Consider the following 20,366-nt stretch of genomic DNA (forward strand, 5'->3'; position numbering starts at 1 on the left):
TTGCTCTTAGCAGGCTATATTTGATCTCACTAAATCGATTATTGAAAATCCCAGAATTTATTGATTGAGAAATGAACCTGGCTAGAAAGTGGAAAGTAACACATAGTCTCCCTACCCTTGCATGATTCACCAAGCATAAGACTTAGGAAAGTCTAAACTTACACATCTGTACCACAGGGATTGTTAGTGTTCACCTATGAATCCAAAAGTTAAACGTGCTATGCTGTGGGAAAAGAGGTCATTAAAAAACTGCATCTGATAAGTTTGTAGACCTCTCTAGAAAAGAATACTGAATCTGTGTCTGATTTTCGCTTGTACCATTTGGTAAGTGTTATAGGTTGAACCGCATCCAGCAAAAGTAAAAGTTGGAGTCCTATCTCTCAGTGCCACAGAATGCAAACTTACTTGAAAATAGAGTCTCACAGACATAAATAGTTTTAAAAAAAAGTCATACTGGACTAGAATGGGCCCTTAATTCAGTATGACTGATGTCCTTATTAAAAGATGATATGAAGATGTAGGGGGAGAATATCATTTGACAATGGAGGCAGAAGTTGATGTTATTCGTCTGCCAACTAAAGAACATCAAGGACTGCCAGCTACATCAGAAACTAACAGAAAGGTATGGAAAAATGTTTTCCCTAGAATATTACTTAGCATGTGACCCTACAGAAACATGATTTCAGACTTCAGGCCTCCAGGATTATAGGAGATACGTTACTGTTATCCTAAGTCACCCAACTTGTGGTACTTTGTTAAATAAATACAACAATCAGCAACGAATTTTGGTGTGAGGGATTTATGATGTGCCTGAGTCTACTTTGACAAATCAACATTCTGTGCAATGCAAGTTAGTGGCAGTAGTAAAATTGGCATTCAGACCACAAATTATAATGGCTAAAGCATTTGGAGGCAAAAAAGGAAAAGGAAGTCAGGAAAAGCACGATAATAATTTAACAATGAAATCACATTCTACATGTTTTTGATATTGATATAAAGAGATGAGAGACTTGAGGTAGATTACAGAGTACAATCTCCTTAATTAATTATAAAAATTTGCACTTAGACCTGAGGAGATGGATTAAAAGTATGGACAGAGAAGACTAAGCAAGGGGAAAGTTGACTAAAAGTACTATTTCTAGAGTTTATAGCAGCACTGGTGAAAATTAAATTCCTAAAGGAGGAAACTAGAATAAAAGCATTATTTTCTCCACTGAAATGCATTGTTAAGAAGAAAAGTAAAACTAATCTCAACACCCTACAATATGTTGTGTAGATCCCACATATATGCCTATTAAATGAATAATTACTTTTCAGTATATAATATAAATTCAGGCATCAACAAGTATTTATGTGTTTTCTTTATAAAACACTGAGGTAAGGTATTCATCAAAGTATTTTTTTTTTTTTTTTTTTTTTTTTTTTTTTGAGACGGAGTCTCGCTCTGTCGCCAGGGCTGGAGTGCAGTGGCCGGATATCAGCTCACTGCAAGCCCCGCCTCCCGGGTTTACGCCATTCTCCTGCCTCAGCCTCCCAAGTAGCTGGGACTACAGGCGCCCACCACCTCGCCCAGCTAGTTGTTTGTATTTTTTAGTAGAGACGGGGTTTCACCGTGTTAGCCAGGATGGTCTCGATCTCCTGACCTCGTGATCCGCCCGTCTCGGCCTCCCAAAGTGCTGGGATTACAGGCTTGAGCCACCGCGCCCGGCCTCATCAAAGTATTTTTATAAATAATGTTAAGAGATAAACTTTGGCAAATTAAAATTTTAAAGAATGTAACTGAGCTGATAGTGATTCATGAATCAGGCCACTCTAGACTGCAAGAGAGTGCTCGCTTCGGCAGCACATATACTAAAATTAGACTGCAAGAGAACAGGGTCTCAGATAAAAGGGCACAAGGGGAAGGCTCTCATAGGGTGAAGTGGAAGCTAAGGAGAAAAATAATTTGGTTGAAGTTTGAGCAATTGAGTTATTTGAACTATCGCACTAAGAAGTTTAAAACAATATAAGTAATGCCTAGCCTGTGATTGGCTGAGCTTAAGTTTCATTTTTATGCAGGAACCCAGGGTGTTGGAGCTGTCTCAGTCTAAGGGGCTCTCGTTTCACAGATTTAACCAATTATCTGAGAAATGTGCATTCTAAGTGGTTATTTTTTTTTTTTTTTTTATTTTGTTGCTCAGAGTGGGAAGTGCTTGATTATTGCTTAAAGTTAATGATGTTAAAACAATTAAAGAAAAAATAAATGGATAGCGGATAAGCTATTACTAATGTGATTCTCCATGAATCAAATTCTATGAAAGTAAGAAATTATGATGCAAAGTGAATGAAGATTTAGTAAAGTAAAACATCAGAGGAATTGACAGATCACTTCTAAGAGAAATAGCTTCACGTTAGAATAATTTAATAGAGCTATATTTATTTGTTACTAATTTTATTTGTTATTAACTTTAATACTAATCCATTAAAATTGCACTAATCTTGTAAACTGCTTGGGATGGATGGATTCATTCTTCACAGCATTTTAATAGTAAGACTAATATTGTTTTGTCATCCTTGTCACAGAACACTTATGAAATCAGACTTTGGATATGTTGCACTATATATTTATTGAATGCTTACTAAATGACTAAATTTATGCACAGTAGATGTCACTATTATACTCAATATTAAAAGGAATATAACTCTATATAAATTATAAACCGTATGACATATTCTTTTATGCCCAATGCCCTCCAGAGGATTGCATTTATATCTGTTGTTAATGATAAAGATGATGACCATATACATAGGGAAAGATAATATACCTATTAGCTATACTCAGAGAGAACACATTTACTGTAATCAAATGGAAAACAAAAATGGCACCCATCAACTATAAGCACTTTTCAAACTACCAAATCTTTCAAGAGATACAAGAAGTAATTCAGAATTTGTCAAAGTAATTTTTATTCATTTAACAAGAATTCAATTTAATCAACAAATCCTTTGTGTATAATACTGGAACATTAACTAATTTGGTGCTCTACAATTGCCTAAATGCTTCAGTATATCAAATCCTTTAAGAGGAGGAAATATAAGCAATTAAATAATTTGAAAGTAAATATTCTACACTTACATTTGGGTTACACAATTTAAAATGACTGTTGCTTATGAAGGATGTCAGTCTAATTTTCAGCAATTGTAATACATGATTACTATGTACATATTTCATTAACATGGAAGTAAAATCTGTCCCCTCTTTTAAGTATAAGACTAAAAGGATTGCACTCAAAGAGATCCTGGTGAAAAGCCATTTTGACATGAGATAAAAAATATATATATATATAAATAATCACAGGGAAAACTTATTGATCTAAGTGTATCTATCAAAACTAGAACATTTGTTGACTAGGAACTCAGTTTAATTATAAAACTTTATGATTAATGTATGATTGTTCATTCAACAAATCCTTACCCTTTCCTCTGTTCATTTAATCTTCACTACACTAATCAACATAAGTAACATTTTTACATTAACCTTGCAACTTTGTATTGTACTGTCTATAATCATTAAAATTCAGAATTATTGATTTTTATTGATTCCTAATATGTGTACTTGTTTGGGGGATACATGTGATAATGTAATACATTAATACAATGTGCAAAGATCAAATCAGGGAAATTAGGATATTCATCACCTTAAATATTTAAAATTATCAATTTTTATTTCCAAAGTATTTTCCCACTTCCTTGCAATTAAGATTTCCGGATGAAAGAACAAAAGCCAAAATAGTTATATCCTGAATGGACATCAACTCTATCTCAAGAAAAGCAACAATTTCCAAGAGAACTGGTTGATCACGAGCTTCTGAGCTGACCCAGCTGCACTGCTGAAAACCCTAACCTTGAATCAAGATTAAGGGATCCACTAATGAAAGTCAGCTCTGGCAGTTTTTTCAGCACTACCACTGGCAAATGTTCTTCAAGTCAGAAACTTTCATTAAAAAAAACATGGAAGATGTAAGCCCATCAAAATATTGTATCTACTTATTTTCTTAAGGATTTTGTTTTTATATGCAAGAGTTGCAACCAAATTTTAATATGAAAAATATATAAATCTAATATGCAATATAAGTAAATCTATATTTGCATGTGTGTATGTGTGTGTAAATATGCATGGCTTTAAAAGTTTTTCATATTGAGTTTGCTGTCATAATCTTCATAATGGTTGGGAAGCTGGTATGCAATTTACCAGAAAGTGATAACAATGCCAGAAGAGATTTCTCTAGTAAGTTTCATTGGAGTTCTGGCAGAAGTTGTCCAAGGAACTATTGAGAAAGTTTAACACCTTGCTTAAACCACTTTTAAAAGGCACCTCATCATTTGGTTGTGGCCAAATAAAAATATAGAAATGAATCTCTATGCAAAATGTTTTATTTTGGAGTGTATGTAAAGACAGAATGGCAATTCAAGGCATATCCATAGACCTGGGTAGTTTTGGGTATGTCTGAAGAATGAAGAGAAGGTTGGGAATTTTATCAGAAAAAAATAATGTTACATATTACCTTAAAAACTCATTGGCATGAGCAAAGTTTTGGGGAGCTGGCATGCTCTGACTGGTAAGTGATAGTGGTAGGTACAACAAATCTCAGACAAAGAGCTGTTTGTTCCAGCAGTTACTAGGTAAAACTGGTCTTAAGGTTATAGCAGGTCATTTTAGCAGCTGGTTTGTGATACAATGCCTAGGCAAAAAGAGCTTTGTGTCCTGAGTGTACTACCTACTCTATCTCTCAACTCTAGTTTAGTTGGGTATAACAAGATCATTCTAATATATGTAATCAGTTCTTACAGAATCCAACACCTGTTTGACTTGAATATCCATTTTAAGAAATATTTCTTGACATCTTTGTCAGGGACTAGTATACACAATCTGCTGATACGTGGAGGATATAAACACATGGCTTCCAAGTCTAGTGTTGAAATAACACATAGATGAGCCACCATTTATAGCATTTAGTGAAAATCCACATTTAGGGTGAGTATAGACAAGGTGTATAAATTCTGGCAACGCTGTCAACTTAGTGGAGTAGAAACTGTTTTTGAAGCAATATATGAGCTTATTTTTTATAAATGAATGATGTTTTGCTAAGAACACAAGGAAAAAAAAGACATCTGTAGCAGGAATAACTGTAAGAGCAAATATCAAAAGACCTGGCTACAGATGGCATGTTTGAAGGCTAAAACTAGTCAATATTCCTGAAATACAAACAGCAAACTTGTAGACACAAGATCTGAAACACATAAGAAGGAGGTCCTTGATCTTGAACAGTGTTGGATTTTATGCCAAGGAATTTAAATTTGAGTTTGTAGATTTTGTAGATAATGGAGAGTCGTTGAGTAATTTTGAAAAGGGTGAAACTGAGGCAAAAACACCAGTCACAGGATGATGAAAGTCCAAAGAAGGAGAGCACAAAACAGATAAACTGAGGTAGCAGAGAGGAATAAAGAATTTCAGCTATTATTTAAGCAATCAGATGAAAATAATTGAGGGAGGGAATAGTATGCAATGATTTTCAGGCTTCTAGCTTGTGGTACCTAGTGAACTGGGTGCTGTTCATCCATGCAGAAAATAAGAGAGGAAAAAAGTAAGTTTTAATTCTTAATGTGTTATATCTGAGGTAACTGATAGGCCTGATTAAAATTCCAAAGTATACTTAGACATAAATGCTGCTTCTTGGGAGAGAGAAAAAAGATGTATTTATTAGAGAGACAGAAGAAGTTGGGGTATACGTAGTAATTAATGCCACAGGTTTAAATTTACTAGTAATTTGACTCTATCAATAAATGTTCTTATATATTATGTGAATTATAAAGTTTATATACATAAGATGTATAACAAATATTAAAGTAAAAGCTAAATAGACACCATAATGAATTTTACCATATAGTCTCTATGAATATATCCTTAATCTAACCCATGGCATCTCACACACTATCCCTTCCTCAACACAAGCAAAGTCAGAAATCCTTAACATTTAAGCCCTTCTCAGATTTTAATAGTAAATTCCTTCCTGTAGTAAGGAATGCACAGTAGTCGTGTACATGTAAAACATTCTTATGTAATTGCACTCAACAAAATATGACTGTTTCCAGGGGCCATGAAGAGAAAAAAGTTTATCAGCCCAGACATCACAGGGAGACTATTATAATGGTCTTTATACTTAGAAGTATGGTCATGCAGTAAGGCAGTAACATAAATATTGCAAAGATAGCTCATTTCTATGTTAAGAAGAAAGAAATGTGTAGTGAATTGAATGTGTTAGCAGTGAGTGACTGCTTCACTCTTTTTCATGGATGAGAAAACTGAAGCACAGAGAGGAGAAAAGTTCAATCCAGCACTTATACAACAGCAAACCCTGTTCAGTGACAATCTAGGTTCAAACCAGTGCTGTAATCCTCTAGATGTGCAACCATTACTAAATTTTAATACACTCTACTGGGTTCCATGAAGTAGTATCATACATATTTATCATAACGAAATTATCACAAGTGAAAAGGCTTAATTTGCTTATGAGTTCAGATTGGTAGACCTACACAAAAGTGGATCAGAAGTATACATTTTTATTTTGTCAGTTGAATGTAAGCTCAATAAAGATAGGTAGGGATTTATGTCTACTAAGCTTTTGCTATATCCGCAGCAACTAAAAACTTATAGCACTTAGTAGACTCTTGAAAAACAACTTTAAATTAACAAATGAATAAACTTCCTAATGATGCCTCAATTATCCAAAATATTGGAGAGCAATATATTTTAATTGAGAATATATATTAATAAACATAAGGTTTTTCTCTAAAAAAATTGCTGCATAGAAAATTTGTTTAACTTTAAGAAAAGTTGAGAAGAAAACATAAAATTTATTTAAGATATGCCTAAATACCAATAAAAGAAACCAATTTATAATTTTAATACATAGGCATAATTTCTAATCTTTTTTAAAAATAATATATCTATTATTATAGTGATACATACTTTTTGAAGCAAATGTGTAAAATAAAAGAACGTATAAACACATTCGAAAGGATCTATCATGCCATCATCCAGGGATAATTACTGTTGAACATTCAGTGTCTCTATATGCAGTATATACTCTGTTTACATGATTACATTTCAATGAACAAATAAGACTTACACTATGTATAGTTTTATTATATTATTTCTTCTTTTAATAGTTTAGTATCAAAATTTTCTGTGCCATTAAATATTTGCAAACTCTGATTTTGGGATACATTGCATTCCATTTTTAAATATACCACAATATATCTGACTTTTATGATTTCTAGTATTTCATTTTAAGGACTTTTGTAAATAATGCTGTACAGACACTCTTAATGTGTAAATATTTGTTCACACTTCTAATTATATCCAAGAATAAATGTGTAGATGTGGTATCCACCATCATTTTTAAGTTGAAATAACTATCAACTCACTAATAATGATATATAGATTTTAGTGTTTTATACATTTGCCTGTCTCCCTCAAATGTTCTTTTATTTGCTTTTCTTTAGTTAGTAAGACAATTATAGCTATATTGAACAAAATGGAATAATAGACATTAATACTTAATAAAAGTTAAATAAAGTTAATAATTATAATTACATTATTATTATATGTTATTCTGACAACAGGTTTATATTTTTTTAATAATTGTTTGTATACATTTATTTTAATCATCTTTTATTAAATTAATTTAGACCTGAATTTTGATCCACTCCCAAAGTTTACAACTATACAGGCTTGCAAAATCAAGAGTTCTTATATCTAAAATCTATGAAAAACCTGATAACTTTCCAGATAGATGGCAGAGATTAAAATTTAAAGAGATTATACAAGAACAAATCCATTTTAAATTTGCATGTAAGATTCAATTGGCTATTAATATCTTAAAGTTCTTTACATTTAAAAGCAACTCTTTTATTCATTTTTTTACTCTAGCAATCATGATAAAATCAGTCGAGATTCATGTCAATAAATATTATGTTCCCTACAGGCATATGAACTTTTATTTTAGAAGTATATAAGCCATAATTTTTGGCATGGCAGGAAAATTAAAGCTTGTTCTGTAAAACTCGTCTGATATCTAAAGTATTATTTTCTATTCCATTTGCCCGGCTTGTTACCTTTTAAATTGTGTGAAGTATTTTGAGAACTTCTCATATGCACAATATTGGCCCATTAGTCATCGACCACTGAACACTTTAATCTGATATGTACATGACTCAGTGTGAATAACTAACCCTCAAGTATGTCTGGCATAAAATGATCTTTTACAAATTTTTGCATTGGAACCATAAATATTGAGGACATTTTGTAGCAAGGACAAAAAAGGGAAAACATAATTTTTTTGAGAAAATATATGCTATAAACCTGACCAAATTCTGCTAAACAAACTATTTTAAAACAAATAGAAATAATAAAAATGGGCAACCCACTTTGGGTCCCCTCCCATTGTATGGGAGCTCTGTTTTCACTCCATTAAATCTTGCAACTGCACACTCTTCTGGTCCATATTTGTTACTGCTTGAGCTGAACTTTCGCTTGTCCTCCACCGCGGCTGTTTGCTGTTGGCAGACCCGCCTCTGACTTCCACCTCTCCAGATCCGGCAGGGAGTCCACTGTGTTCCTGATCCAGCAAGGTGCAAATTGCTGCTCCCGATCGGGCTAAAGGCTAGTCATTGTTCCTGCATGGCTAAGTGCCTGGGTCTGTCCTAACTGAGCTGAACACTAGTTGCTGGGTTCCACGGGTCTCTTCCGTGACCCACAGCTTCTAATGGAGCTATAAGGCTCACCGCATGGCCCAAGGTTCCATTCCTTGGAATCCGTGAGGCCAATAACCCCAGGTCAGAGAACAAAAGGCTTGCCACAATCTTGGGAGTGGCCCGCCTCATCTTGGGAGCAGCTCACCACCCTGTTGAGCGCTCTAAGAACAAAGACCCACCAGTAACATCTGGTGACCCACATGAGACTTCTCCAAAGAGATGGAAAATGTTCCTCCCAAGGCAAAAACGCCCCTAAGATGTATTCTGGAGAATTGGGACCAATTTGACCCTCAGACGCTAAGAAAGAAACGACTTCTCTTCTTCTGTAGTACCGCCTGGCCACAATATCCTCTTCAAGGGGGAGAAACCTGCCCCACTGAGGGAAGTATAAATTATAACACCATCTTACAGTTAGACCTCTTTTGTAAAAAGGAGGGCAAATGGAGTGAAGTGCCATATGTGCAAACTCTTTTCATTAAGAGACAACTCGCAATTATGTAAAAAGTGTAATTTATGCCCTACGGGAAGCCCTTAGAGTCTACCTCCCTGTCCTGGTATTCCCCCGGCTCCTTCCCCAATTAATAAGGACCCCCCCTTCAATCCAAACAGTCAAAAAGAGATAGACAAAGGGGTAAACAATGAACCCAATAGTGCCAATATTCCCAATTATGCCCCCTCCAAGTGGTGGGAGGAGGAGAATTGGGCCCAATCAGAGTGCCTGTACCTTTTTCCCTGTCAGACTTGAAGCAAATTAAAATAGACCTAGGTAAATTCTCAGATTCTCAAATAGACTTAGGTAAATTCTCAGACCTAGGCAAATTCTCTTGATGGCTATATTGATGTTTTACAAGGGCTAGGACAATCCTTTGATCTGACGTGAAGAGATGTAATGTTACTGCTAGATCAGACACTAACGCCAAATTAGAGTAGTGCCACCATAACTTCAGCCCGAGAGTTTGGCAATCTCTGGTATCTCAGTCAGGTCAATGATAGGTTGACAACAGAGGGAAAAGAACAATTCCCTACAGGCCAGCAGGCAGTTCCCAGTGTAGACCCTCATTGGAACACAGAATCAGAACGTTGAGATTGGTGCCACAGACATTTGCTAACTTGCATACTAGAAGGACTAAGGAAAACTAGGAAGAAGCCTATTAATTATGCAATGATGTCCACTATAATACAGGGAAAGGAAGAAAATCCTCCTGCCTTTCTGGAGAGACTAAGGGAGGCACTGAGGAAGCATGCCTCCCTGTCATCTGACTCTATTGAAGGCCAACTAATCTTAAAGGATAAGTTTATCATTCAGTCAGCTGCAGACATTAGAAAAAACTTCAAAAGTCTGCCTTAGGCCTGGAGCAAAACTTAGAAACCCTATTGAACTTGACAACTTCAGTTTTTTAAATAATAGAGATCAGGAGGATCAGGTGAAATGGAACAAAACCGGATTTTAAAAAGGCCACCACTGTACTCATGGCCTTCAGGCAAGCGGACTTTGGAGGCTCTGGAAAAGGAAAAGCCTGGGTAAATCGAATGCCCAATAGGGCTTGTTTCCAGTGCAGTCTATAAGGACTCTTTAAAAAAGACTGTCTGAATGAAATAAGCCGCCCCCTCGTTGATGCCCCTTATGTCAAGGGAATCACTGGAAGGCCCACTACCACAGGGGATGAAGGTTCTCTGAGTCAGAAGCCACTAACCAGATGATCCAGTAGCAGGACTAAGGGTATACAGGGCAAGCGCCAGCACAGGCCATCACCTTCACAGAGCCCCGGATGTGCTTAACCATTGAGGACCAAGGAGGTAACTGTCTTCTGGACACTGGTGCGGCCTTCTCAGTCTTACTTTCCTGTCCCAGACAACTGTCCTCCAGATCTGTCAATATCCGAGGGGTCCTAGGACAGGTAGGCACTAGATACTTCTCCCAGCCACTAAGTTGCAAATGGGGAATTTTGCTCTTTTCACATGCCTTTCTAATTATGACTGAAAGCCCCACTCTTTCATTAGGAAGAGAGATCCTAACAAAAACAAGGGCCATCATACACTAGAATTAGGAGGAGAAAAAAAGGTAAGTATATATAGAGACTCTAAGTATGCTCACCTAGTCCTCCATGCCCATGCAGCAATATGGAGAGAAAGGGAATCCTTAACTTCTGAGGGAGCACCTATCAAACATCAGAGGCCATTAGGAGATTTCATTGGCTGTACAGAAACCTAAAGAGGTGGCAGTCTTACACTGCTGGGGTCATCAGAAAAGAAATGAAAGGGAAATAGTAGGTAACTGCCAAGCAGATATTGAAGCCAAAAGAGCCACAAGGTGGGGCCCTCCAATAGAAATGCTTGTAGAAGGACCCCTAGTACGGGGAAATCCCCTCCAGGAAACCAAGCCCCAGCACTCAGCAGGAGAAATAGAATGGGGAACCTCATGAAGACATAGTTTCCTCCCCTTAGGATGGCTAGCCATCGAAGAAGAAAAAATACTTTTGCCTGCAGCTAACCAATGGAAATTATTTAAAATCCTTCACCAAACCTTTCACTTAGGCATTGATAGCACCCATCAAATGGCCAAATTATTATTTACTGGACCAGGCCTTTTCAAAACTATCAAGCAGATAGACAGGGCCTGTGAAGTGTGCCAAAGAAATAATCCCCTGCCTTATCACCAAGCTCCTTCAGGAGAACAAAGAACAGGCCATTACCCAGGAGAAGACTGGCAACTAGATTTTATCCACGTGCCCCAATCTCAGGGATCTCATTATCTGCTAGTTTGGGTAGATACTTTCACTGGTTGGGCAGGGCCTCCCCTTGAAGAGCAAAAAAAGCCCAAGTGGTAATAAAGGCACTAATTCATGAAATAATTCCCAGATTCATACTTCCCTGAGGCTTACAGAGTGACAACGGCCCTGCTTTCAAGGCTACAGTAACCCAGGGAGTATCCCAGATATTAGGCATACAATATCACTTACACTGCACCTGGAGGCCACAATCCTCAAGAAAAGTTGAGAAAATGAATGAAACACTCAGACAACATCTAAAAAAGCTAACCCAAGAAACCCATCTCGCATGGTCTGCTCTGTTGCCTATAGCCTTACTAAGAATCTGAAACTCTCCCCAAAAAGCGAGACTTAGTCCATATGAGATGCTGTATGGATGGCCCTTCCTAACCAATGACCTTGTGCTTGACCGAGAGATGGCCAACTTAGTTGCAGACATCACCTCCTTAGCCAAATATCAACAAGTTCTTAAAACATTACAGATAACCTGCCCCCTAGAGGAGGGAAAGGAATCATTCCACTCTGGTGACACGGTATTAGTCAAGTCCCCTCCCTCTAATTCCCCATCCCTAGACACATCCTGGAAAGGACCCTACCCAGTCATTTTGTCTACCCCAGCCACGGTTAAAGTGGCTGGAATGGAGTCTTGGATACATCAAACTCAAGTCAAACCCTGGATACTGCCAAAAGAACCTGAATATCCCAAGAGACAGTGCTAGCTATTCCTGTGAACTTCTAGAGGATCTGCACCTGTTCTTCATGTGACAACTGTGAGGAAAGTAACTAGAATCATAGATCCCCATGGCCCTCCCTTGTCATGTTTTTCTTTTTACTGTTCTCTTACCCCCTTTAACTGTTACTGCACCCCCTCTATGCTGCTGTACTACCAGGAGCTCCCCTTACCAAGAGCTTCTATGGAGAATGTGACTTCTCAGAAATATTGATTCCCTATGGTATAGGAGTTTTTCTAAAGGAAACCCCACTTTCACCCGCATACCCCTCTGCCCCTGCCCTTCAGGCCATGCATTGCAATCCCTGTGTCTTTAACCTCCTTGTTAAGTTTGTCTCTTCCAGAATCGAAGCTGTAAAACCACAAATGGTTCTTCAAATGGAGCCCCAGATATAGTCTCTGTCTAAGATCTACTGCAGACCCCTGAACCAGCCTGCTAGCCCATGCTCTGAAGTTGGTGACATAGAAGGCACCCCCCTCAAGGAAATCTCAACTGTATGACCCCTACTACGCCCCAATTCAGCAGGAAGCAGTTAATAGCGGTCGTCCACCAACATTCCCAACAGCACTTGAGTTTTCCTGTTGAGAGGGGGTACTGATAGATAGGACTAGCTGGATTTCCTAGGCCAACTAAGAATCCCTAAACCTAGCTGAGAAAGGTGACTGCACCTACCTTAAACACAAACTGCGCCTAGCAAGGTGTTAGCTTGTTACTCAGCTCACACCCAACCAATCAGATAGTAGAGAGGGTTCACTAAAATACATATGAGCCTAAAGCAGGAGGTAAAGAAATAGCCAAATCATATATCGCCTGAGAGTACAGGGAGAGGGACAATGATTGGGATATAAACCCACGCATTCCAGCAGGGAGTGGCAACCCCCTTTGGGTCCCCTCCCATTGTAGGGTCCCCTCCCATTGTATGGGAGCTCTGTTTTCACTCTATTAAATCTTGCAACTGCAAATAATAATGATAATAATAATAATTAATTGATTAAAATGTCACCACTTTATATTTTCTGGGAAAAATACTTTAAATTTTATGGTATTGCTGAATTCTACAGAAGTTTCCAAAGTGTGCTCTAAAGACTATTATAGCAGAGATATAGCACTTAATACATTAATATTAAAAAAACAAAGAGATCATATGAAGTTTTAATGCCAAATCATTTGGAGAAATTTATTAGATGGAATTAGATACGTTTAATTGTAATCGTTTTGGTTATGCAGGTTTTTGTTCTCATTGTTAATATTACATTCATGAGTATTGTAAATTTTAAGATATTTTTATTCATTAACTACTGATGCATAAAAAGCTACTCCAAAACTTTGAATCTATGGAATTTTGAACAGTTCTGCTTATCTGGACCAAGCACCACTGATCTCTGGACTTGTCCATGCTTATCTCATCAGTTGGCAGGTCAATCAGAGACTGAACAATCTAATATCCTCAGTTGGGGAAACGTGATGTTCTTCTGTTTTCTAGCAGGCTACCCTGGGCTTGTTCTCCGAGCAGAAACAGAATTCCAAAAGAGAAAATAAAGGCATATTAAGCCTTCTGGAATTATACTTCAAAATTGCAATACATCACTTCCATTGTATTCTGTTGGCCAAAGTAAGTCACAAGTGCAGCACAGATGGAAGGGAAAGAGAAAAAGATTTTACCTCTTGATGAAAGTTATATTACAAAGGACATTTATACAGAACAGAATGGTGTATGGGAACCAATACTCTAACCAAACTACCATAGAACTTGACCAGGGAACTCTATTTATTCAATCTTCCAAGATTGAATTTGTAGCTCATATCTTAGAAATGTTGATATACATGAATTTTATTCATTCAGCTTATTCAAGAAATAGTAACTGAGCACTACCTGAGTCTAGTTAACAATGAAGCTTTTGTTATACAAGATGAATTGAGAACATGTTCTTTCTTCTCAAAATAAGTGAGTCTTTCCAATGATAACACAAACCAAATGGTAAAAACACAATTCAATGCAGCTTTCTATGCTTTCCCAAGGTAGGTGCAGTAGATTGTTCCATTGCTGTTCTCCCATCAACCACACTTGGTAGTGTTTATACTCCTGTGTGTACCCCTTGCCCAGTGACTCTGAGGTTGGCCATGTGGTTTGCATGACCAAGGGGACATTAGTAATATGATGCAAGTGGAGACTTGATAAGTACTTGCACATGGTCTTTGTCTTCTTGAAATGCTGCCATTTGAATCTATAAAACCACTCTCTATGGCAAAACGCAAGCTAGCCACAGGGGTAGCTCGATGGGTAGAAAACAAAAGATGGAAACAATATCCAGATCCAACATCCCAAGTGTTTGGTGCTAGGTGATCTCTTTTAAGCAGCCCGAGCCATTCCAGTCCTAGCAGTGTGTGCCGTAGACATTGTAAAGCAGGTACTAGCTGTCTCTACTGTTCCCAGCCTAAAATTCTGACCCACAAAATTGTAAACAAATAAATATTTCTTGTTTTAAGGTACTCTATTTGGAGTGGTTTGTTGTGTCCCAACAGATAACTGTAAGACAAATTGATACTAGAAGTGGAGTGTTGCTACAATATAAACCTAAAACATGTGACTTTGGCCTTGGGCCTGGAAAGTGGGCAACAGGCTTGCATATGGAGAGCATTTCTTATGAAAAACAAAGGCACACTCAGGGAGAAGAAAACAAAAACAAAAAGAAAATCCAGAGAGAATCATTCCATGATACAGAACTGGCCCATGATAAAGGACCATTTCCTGCTCCCTGGGGCTAGATGGATTTCAGAATTGTTACAGGTCAGTTGTTGCTATGTGCCATATGTTCTCCACTTTTTAACTAGACTTGTATACTTTCATTTTCCTATTACTGTTACACCATTAAATATTGGGTGTGTGGAGGCAGAACTGCATCTAAGAATCCTCATTTGCACCTAAATCTTATTTAGATGACAAGATGCTGAGACTGACACCATAAAGCAATATGATATTGAGGGTTTGGGGAGAAATATCATGTATTTTTTATATGAGAGGTCTGTTAATATTTTTTATATTAAAAGATGGTCTATAGAAAACATTTACATTAGTTGCTAACACAAACCCTTGGCTCCCAGTATTCACTTTCTATACAGTCTCCTCTCACTGTCTCTGGAATTGCTTATGTGACTTATTTTGGCCAATGGGATATTGGAAAATCTGATGCAAGCAGACACCTGCTAGGCACATACACTGGGTTTAGTCTTCATATACTGCACTCTCTTGAAGCTCTGAGACCACCTTTCTATGAGAAAGCACAAAGTAGCTATGTGGAGAGGTCACACGGAGGTGAACTTAAGAAACCAGTCAATCACTAAAATCAAATCCTCAGATATAAAACTTCAATAAAGCTATGGAAGCCTGCTTCTTCCTTTTCAAGCTACATCACTTCCAGCGTTCTCTGCCCAAATTTCTGACTACAGAATCAGGAACCAAGTAAACTGGTGGTTATTTTAAACCACTACATTTTTGGATTGTTTGTTATAGAGCAATAGACAATTGAAACAACGGGGTATGCTGCAGGAGGTGTAAGAGTAAATATTGTTTTGCAACATATACATCAGCAAGTATCAACAGTTACCTCAGCAGTATCACATAATGAGGAGTGTCCTATAACTTCAGGCTGCCCCACAGAAAGAGAGAGAGCCATCAGTTTCTCAGTTTCTTCCTTTGATATGGTCTGGCTGTGTCACCACCCAGATCTCATCTTTAACTGTGGCTCCCGTAATCTACACATGTCATGGGAGGTACCTGTTGGGAAGTAATTAAATCACGGAGGTGGTTTTTTTTCCCATGCTGTTCTCATTATAGTGAATAAGTCTCATGAAATCTGATGATTTTGTAAAGGGCAGTTCCCTAGCCCGTACTCACTTACCTGCCACCGTGTAACACATGCCTTTGCTCCTCCTTTGCCTTCTGTCATGATTGTGAAGCCTCCCCAGTCATGTGGAACTGTGAGTCCATTAAACCTCTTTGTCTTTGTAAATTAGCAAGTCTTGGGCATTTCTTCACAGCACTATGAAAATGGACTAACACATCCTTTAACTGGGATAATTGGGTAACTAAGAGATAGCTTCATGACTTTGAGGTATTGGATGCACACACGCACACACATAATTGACTAACTGCTTCCATATTATATTATAAAATAATTTCAAATTCTAACATGTTAAACGTAGGCTTCATATATAAATCTAGACAATCATATTATAAGCAAGTCACATAAACCTGCTTTTAGCTTTTAACTTCAGCTAGGTCTACAAGCCTAAAATAATGTAATGAAAAATCTGGCAAATAAAAGGGAGACAATCTTGCTCCAAAGACACTGATGTAAGGAGGGGCTAAGCAAGAAAGGAAATGTCCCTACCACTAAGAGTATTCACTACATGTTAAACACCGTGTTTTATATTTGGATAATCTAAATTGTATTCAACCTTATCTCCATGTGAGAACATTTTAATATGAAATCAAATAAACTGGGATTATGGAAACTCCGATTGACTTTTAAATAGTGTTCTATACTTTTACAGTTTCCTATGTTTTGAGAAAATAATCTGACAATGTTAATATTTTTCTGTTTATAAATTACTCATAAGCATCTACACATTTTAAATGATACATCTACAATAGAAAGGAGAAAAATGCTAAGCATGTTGCACTGCATATGAATTAGAAATTTTCATATATAAAAATCTTAATAATTTATTCCTATATTTTGTTATATTTTCATGATCTATATTGATTGAGGAGAGGTTTTATGTTTTTGTTTGTTTGAAATGCTTGTATGACCTAATGATCAAGAACAAGAACTCTAGAGCTCAAAGTGCTTAAATTCAAATCTAGGTTCTGTTACTTCATAACTGTATGACCTTATGCTTCTGGTTTCACCATGTTAAAATGGAGACATAAATAAGAACTTCTTCAGAGCATCGGTATGATAAGTAAATGAAGTAACATATATAAGGCAATCAGATCAGTGCCAGAAACAATACAATATGCACTAAATTAGTATAGGCTGTTGTTATTTTTAGCAGTTCGGCTCCTAAATTTCTCTTCAATTTAGGTAGATTGTCCATTCAGTCTTTTGTACTCCTTTTGGAATTGCTGAAAAACTTTTTTAAAGAAAAAGAAAATTAACATTTATGGACTGCCAGGCAATTCTCTAAAAGTTTTGCTTATAGAAGTAATGTACTGATTCATTTAATGATTACAACAACCTCAGTGAGGCAGAAATTATCATCCTCACTTTGGAGATGCAAAAACAGAGCTTCGAATGGGTTAAGTAATCTGCCCAAGATATACCCCTAGTAAATGGCATAGTTGGGATTCAAGGCAAGTTCTGGAGCCCCAGAGCTTGCAATCTTAATTATATTTTGTAACTTCTAAACTGCTCTGGATTATATAACATGCATTTTATTCTGTTAAAATTGTATCCTATTAAGATTATTGCCTCCAATAGTCTATTTGTTCAACATCTTTATCTCTGCAGAAGAGACAAAGAAAGCAATCAATGGACCACAAGAGAATCAATGAAAAGTTCAGGATGATAAGAGAATTAGGAGAAAGGAACACTGGGATATACAAATCATTGCAGTGAGCATCTATGCCATTTTAGGTACTGTGGGCACAGGAACGGAAAAGATTGACTCTGAGAAGTCCTCTGCCCATGTGGAATTAGCATTCATTCCAGAAAAGTGAGTCACACAATAAAATGATGACAAAATTCAAGCATCAGTATAAGTTAAGTGAATACTAAGTAGACAAACTAGGGTAGTGACATGCAAGGATCAGGAGCGTGCTATTTTTGAGACCGTGTCGGAAAAAGTCTTCTGAGTCCACACTATTTGCCTTAAGACCTGAGTGGCTAAAATGGCTTGTTACAGGCAGAGGAAACAACAAAAACTGTGACTTGAGGTGAGAGGGAATGATGGTCTGTTTAAGGCACAGTAACAGCAATATGAACGAGGGAGAGAGTAAGGAGATGAGGTTCTAGGAGAAGATGAAGATCAGATGACAGAGGGACTTGTGCACCAGGGTAAGAAATTTTGAGTTATTCTGATTGAAACAGAAAGCCAGTGACTAACTTTAAGTAGGAAATTGATTCAATTTGATGCATGTGAATATTTTGCGTCGTTCATTTATGGTGGTCACCAAACCTGCCCTGCTGTGACAGAAATGCATGCCAATATATGAAATTACGTTTGTTAGAGTTGGAAAAAAAAAGCCTTCATTAAAATATCCTTGTCTCCATGTACATAATGTGTAGCATATCTGCAAAATGTTGGATTTTCAACTGCCATTCAAACTCAATAGCAATACAACTTGAACAACTGTCTTTCTTTATATATTTTTTTCATTTAAAAATGCATATCAAACATGACTTAAACTTAATGACTTCAAAATGTAATAAGAAGTATAGTAAATGTGTAAGTTATGCCTGGGGCATTTTATTAGCAAACTATAAATATTCTATGTCATTACAGAGTATTTTTTGTTTTGTTTTTAAAAATCTGCTTTTAAAGGCTGAATTAATAACTGATTGAAGCGACTAGAATAAAGATAAAACTCACAGACTCCTGAGGATTTTATTAAACTTCTACAGCCCTCTATTTATATTTTAGTTTTCTTTCTCACTGCTCAGTCTGCATGTGGGAATTATTGGAACACAAAATGAAAGACTGTCCTCTGGGCATCTACAGTCTCTGCAAAGCTGCTAGAAAACTTTAATGTTTCAAAAGCAAACTGGAGTTGCTTTGGATTAGTTTTCTTGTAAAGGTCTTGCTTGAGAGGGTAGTTAGAGGTATGAAACAATGTTTCATTTTAATACCAAAGAGACAGAGACGTTAAGTGACTTGCCCAAGGTCATCAATTGTCACTAAAATAATAGAGAAAAAAAATTCCACCTCTTTATATGTGTTACTCTTTCATTCATTAGATCAGTGATTTATAGCCTCTGCCTAAAGCTGTGAAAAGCATAACCAAACCTCCTGAGAAGCAACTGAAATGTTCACTTTTCAGGTGATTTTTCCCACTCGGATTTTGGCAAGCTATGCAGTGTGGTGCACTAGAAAGAATGCAGGAGCTGGAATAAGTAATCCAAAGAGGAAGGTTATAATCTCAGCTGCCACTTACTATCACATGGCTGCCCCCCACATTTGCAGTTGAATGTAGCCAGTTGTCTGACTTTTAGTTAGGGGAGGACTAGTGAAAGTGAAATGTGCCACTTTCAGGACTAGACTGTGAAACTTTTGATCGTCTTTCCTTATGCACTTGGTTGATAGAGACAAACAATGGAACTTTCAAAGGTATGTGTAGATGATATAACCATTCAAAAAGTAACCAAGATAGCCATAAAGCTCCCTTCAGTTTGACAAACTTTAGACAGATTTAGATAGGCTTCTTCCTGACTGAAGCTTCCAACCTCTTTCCTTAGGGTGTTCAAAAAATTTGCAATTACTAATTCTTTCTCTACCCCTGTGAGAGCAAATTTTCTACAACCCAGGAATGTCTTTCTCAAAAACCTGAGAGCCATCCCTTTGAAATGCAATCATGAAAAAAGATAGAGTCCCTACCTGTGTGCGGATGTAGGAGTCTAACTTCAGTAAGCACAAACAGCAAATGCAAATTGGCTAATCACATTGACCACACTGACTCTAGCACTCCTTCACTCCCTCATCAGAGTGCTTACTCTTCTCTCTTTCATTTCAATGGCGTTGAATTTATTATCCTTCTCTGACTGCAATAATCTTGACACGCATTGCTATGGTCTTGAATAAAGTCTTTCTTGTCAGTTTGATAGGTCCATTGCAATCTTTGACAGAAGCAGCCCAAGTCACTATATCACCTCATGGATTTTTTTTATATTCGCTATATAGTAATACTGTTTTGGACTTGTCATAATTTTTTTAAAAAATCAATTCTATTGTTTCAGTTATTATGGAATTTGGGGTTGATCAATAGAACAATTAACTTTACCTTAATATAATCCCTACAACAAACATTTCTTTCTTTCTTTCTTTCTTTCTTTCTTTCTTTCTTTCTTTCTTT

Source organism: Piliocolobus tephrosceles, chromosome 10, assembly GCF_002776525.5.
Source record: "Piliocolobus tephrosceles isolate RC106 chromosome 10, ASM277652v3, whole genome shotgun sequence".
NCBI lineage: Eukaryota > Metazoa > Chordata > Mammalia > Primates > Cercopithecidae > Piliocolobus > Piliocolobus tephrosceles.